The 4723-nt window shown below is 36.3% G+C and overlaps 1 long non-coding RNA gene across 1 annotated transcript; it reads right to left on the bottom strand.

The window, feature by feature from the left end:
• Positions 1 to 2028: 2028 nt before the first annotated feature.
• Positions 2029 to 3077, bottom strand: LOC107717706 (uncharacterized). The gene is made up of 3 exons (XR_001637335.1): positions 2951 to 3077; positions 2205 to 2271; positions 2029 to 2115 (listed from the first exon to the last, which is right to left on the bottom strand). It is a non-coding gene; the product is annotated as an uncharacterized LOC107717706 (long non-coding RNA).
• Between the last annotated feature and the right edge of the window lie 1646 nt (positions 3078 to 4723).

The following is a 4723-nucleotide window of genomic DNA, read 5'->3' as shown; positions in this document are numbered from 1 at the left end:
GTTATATAGAGAATATATGACCAGCAGTGAAATGTAAGTCAGGTCCGCTCCATGGACAGCGCAATTATTAAAGAATACAAACACAAGAAAAATATATATATAAATATAGGTATGAAAAAAAAAAAAGATTAAAAAAAAAAAGAATAAAATAAAATGTGCAGGGGACACAGCCCTGTGGAGCTCCTACGTTCAGGGTGATGGAGTTGGAGGTGAACTGTAGAACAACTGGAGTTGTTTCAGCCACTGCTGTTACCTATTGGTTATTTGGGGCATTTGGAGAGTTTCCTTTTTTCTCAACAAATATTGATATAGAATTATTTGCGACTAATTATTTAATGAGCAAATCATGCAATTATTTTGATTAAAAAATATTAATTGATAGTCCTAATTCTTACTCAATATTTAATTGTAATACGACTTATCCACTCCCTGGTAAGAGCATCACTAAAGTTATAACTGAAGCTGAAATGTGTGTGCTTGATGCATTAAAACAAACTCGTTGCATTTTTGAGCTTCTGTTTTCCATATTTACAGTATTTATCGATTGCTAACACACTATAACTGATTCATTTGGCACAATTTTCCAAACCATTCATACAGTTCTCGAAACAAAGACACATTTCTCAAAACTTTTAACACATTTCACCTGTTTTCACACACGTTCCAATTTGCTCAGTGGTTTCTGTGAAACTGTATACAAGAACAGCATCTTTTTGCACAGGCTTAACCATGTTCTCATTTAGAAAACACAAACTCACAATATAACTACCTCAAGAATCACAAAATGAACACAAATAGCACACATTTATCCAAGTGTAATCATTAAGTAGCAAAACTGATGACACAGCTCAGAATCTCAGGATGATATAAAAAGGAGCACAGGTGATTGTGATTTGGAAAATGAATCCTACTAATTGGAGACAAAGAGGAAGAAGAGGGGAAAAGAAAAATTAAGGGGACGGGGTAAAAGTACATTTATTCCTGATGAAATACACAGCGCTGTAGTTGATCATGTTCATGTGCATGAGGACAGCTGGACTACAGGCTCATCTACAGGCCTTCAATACTACTTACAGATCAAATATAATGACAGAAGAGTAGCAGTACTTCAGATGAGATAACTTTTAGTGGTGAGCTTAATTTTGACCTGAAAATAGGAAGTATGGGGAATTGGGTGAGAAGTTATGGATTTGTGTTTAGAGTTTCGAGAAAAGGAGTCACAATTTCAAGAAATGTGTTTAAGCAAACGAGAAAACTGTACCAATACTGTAATACATCTTGGCAGAGGATGCTGAATTTATTTATTTATTTATTGCTGTACAGTAACTGACAGTATATTCCAATGTGTGTTTACTGTATATTCAGTTGTTTGGTTTTTTTACTTTTCTAGTGCTTTTCATCTACTGTAAGATCAATTTACAGTAGTTTAATGAACGTAAATATTTCTTACAGCTTATTGCTGAATTTCATTTTCGCTCTATCTGCACCACTCTATTTATGCTGCATACTGTAACAGTCATTGACTTGCAGGATTCCTGTTTCCCAAAAGGAGGTTTTTGTATCAGTGTTTTGAATTGATCTCACTAGTGTTCTCTAGGCAGGAAAATAGTCTGTGTATTTGACAGGTTTGTTTGTCATCTGAGGCCAAAGATTAGATTCTGACAAAAGAGAATATGTTTTTGATTAAAATGTTTGACTTTGACCTGGAAGTTTGAAGTTTGCACAAGTTGGTGTGTAGTTTTGAGATTGTGTTTATAGTTGTAACTGTAATGTGCATAAGATAAAATAAAAATGCAAAAATAGCTTTTAAATTTACAAACAAAATTGTGAGGAGTAAAAATAACTCTATTTCTTCAGAATTGTAATCAAGTAAAAGTACAAGTAATCTTTTTAAATTGTACAAAATAATACTTAATTACAGTAATCAAGTTAAATTACTCAAGTGTTTTCCATGCAATGTTCATAACGCACCACAGCTACAGTATATCTGACAATCATAATATCTCACCTGGACTCAACAGAAGAGTTTTCCTCTCTGTAGCGATCTGAAAGATCCATTGGTTGTTTTTTCCTCACAGAAACATTGCTGTGTTCAGGTAAATCTGATTCACCTCCCTGAATCAGACTAAAAATTAAAATGCGAATGTAGTATGCATTTATTGTTTCTGAACATAAAAAATGTGAAACATATCAAGTTTCCTCACCTCTTGACTGTCTTTATCTTTGTTTCATGTTCTTCAGAGAAATTCATTTTGAAGGCCATGGTTTCATCTAAAAGCAGATAAAGATGTGAATCCACAGAGGGAGTTATGAATCATCTCAGCAATTAATTTTCTCAAATCCACCTTTGCCTCACAGTAATGACCTACACACATCATTTACATTTAGTCATTTTGCCGATTCTTCTTAAAGAGGCAAACAGACACAGGAAGTGCTTGAAATACCAAGTTTTAGGCCTTGTTTAAATAAGTACAAGTTAGAAAAGGGAAGGAATAAATAAAGAGAGAAAACGAAATATTCCTTCCTAGCAGCAAGTAATAATTTAAACAATAGATCTATAACAAGTATTATGCAAAACACTCACGCGTTGCCATCCTTCTCTTCTGTTGACTAATCGCTTATCCCAGATAACCATCAAAATGAGTGATGGTTTCAAGAAAGTTTTAGCAATTCAGAAAAACTGTAAAAGCAGTTTCATCCTTCCTTTCATCATGAGGTTAGGGTTATTATTTACATAGAATCAAATTACAGCATAACAGCATTTCAAATTCAGACAAGCACTGTGTTAAATGAAAGGCGGAATCTGACGATTTACAGACTCTGTGTTTTATCTTCTAATGTAATTTAAACAACTTTCAAAATATCTGATACTGCTTATTGTTTACTTCACTTTAAACCAGACTTGATTTATTTTAGTTATCAAAGATGATTGTAAAATAGTGATACTTACTGTGTTTTTCTCTCTTAATGTCGTTTATTTCCTCATATGACAAAATGGATCCTGCTATAATAGTTTCACTTTCTTGTGTCACCTGACACCGGGGAGTTTATGTGTCCAAAACAGACTATAAACTGTTTAGAATCTTCTCTTAATATTGAATTTCATTCTGTATTATTCAAAGTTATAATCCATGAATGCATTTCCCCCACAGCTGTACTCTGAGTGTTTTTTAACTGAATATATAAAGGCAGCTCTCTGTAACATATCAAACTTATGACTCTGTCAACTTCCTCACCACTTGCTCCCCCTAAAGGATACAAGTGGAATATTTTAACAGTGTCAAGAATGCAGTTATTTTCTTTAGTAATGTGAGAAGCAAAAAAGCAATAATAATTTGGCTATATGTTACAAACTTACCTATTTCAAAAAGTTATATAAATCAAACATATCAAAACCAGGATATAAGTGTAAAAAATGGCTGCTGATTAGTCTTTACAGATTCTCATCTGCTACTAACAATATTTACAATATAACAGACTTTACAGTAAACAACAACAAAATCCAAATTAATTACCAGAAACAGATTTATTTTAATACAACACAATAGTCTGAAGTCTCAACAGCCTCTCAATGCTGCACATATTTAGAACTATACAGTCCTTGATAGGTGTCACGATCTCTAACTGGAGTGCCCACAAGCTCCGCTAGATGGCACCCCATCCTGCACCCTTTACCACTCACCCCTCACCCCTCACCTTCATTTCCCATAATCCTCTGCCTAGATACATCATCAATTGCAATCACCTATCTCTTATCAGATCTCATCATCAGTTCACAGCTGTCTCACATTAGAAGGACTTTAAAAGTAGCACACACACTCTCTGACTTCCTGGTGATTGAATGTTAGCCTGTATGTTTTCTAGTTTCCGTGTTCCTACCAGTGTTTCCTTGTTTTGCCTTGCCTTCGTGTTTTTGTATCTTGGACTGTTTACCTGGTTTCCTGATTGTTTGCTGCCTGCCCTGACCATTGACTGTTCTGTGGATTACTCTTTTGCCTGAACCTTTGATGTTTCTGTTTGCTGGTGTTTTGACCCTGCCTGTTTTGACTACGCTCTTTCAATAAAGCCTGCAATTTTATGAAATCATGTTAAAAGACATTTTCCGTTATGGACTCAATCAGCCAACAAGATCATGGTTACCTGGAGGGGAATTTAATTGTAGTTTGAGAGACTTAATGGACTATGCTCTTTTGTTATGTGGTTCTCCATTCACTGTGGGAGAGGCAGAACCTCTTCACAAAATGGGTGCCAACCCAGAGGCTGTTCACAAAATGGCTACCATCCCAAAGACTTGTCAAAAAATGGCAGCCAACACAGGGACTTTTCATAAGATGGCTGCCAGCCCAGAGTCTCATCCTGTCATGGTCACCTTTCCAGAGTCTCGTCATGTCAAGTCAAGTCACCGCTGATCTTCCTGAGTCAAGTCACTGCTGATCTTCTTGAGTCAAGTCACCGCTGATCTTCCTGAGTCAAGTCAAGTCACAGCTGATCGTCCATAGTTTCGTCACTTCACAGCTAGTCGCCCAGAGTATCGTCACTTCACAGCTGATCGTCCAGAGTCTCGTCACGTCACAGCTGATCATCCAGAGACTGTTTACTTCCTGTCTGTTGCACCCAGATCTCCAAAGTCAGTTCGTCAGTGTCCCAGACTGGCATCCAGCGTGGAGGATCCACCGCTGGTGTCAGCAGGCGCAGCTGGTATCCCCAAACCCACTCACTCTAG

The sequence above is a fragment of the Sinocyclocheilus rhinocerous genome, unplaced genomic scaffold (genome assembly GCF_001515625.1).
Source record: "Sinocyclocheilus rhinocerous isolate Xijiao unplaced genomic scaffold, SAMN03320098_v1.1 scaffold19656, whole genome shotgun sequence".
Lineage (NCBI taxonomy): Eukaryota > Metazoa > Chordata > Actinopteri > Cypriniformes > Cyprinidae > Sinocyclocheilus > Sinocyclocheilus rhinocerous.
This window is presented reverse-complemented; position numbering and strand designations above follow the sequence as displayed.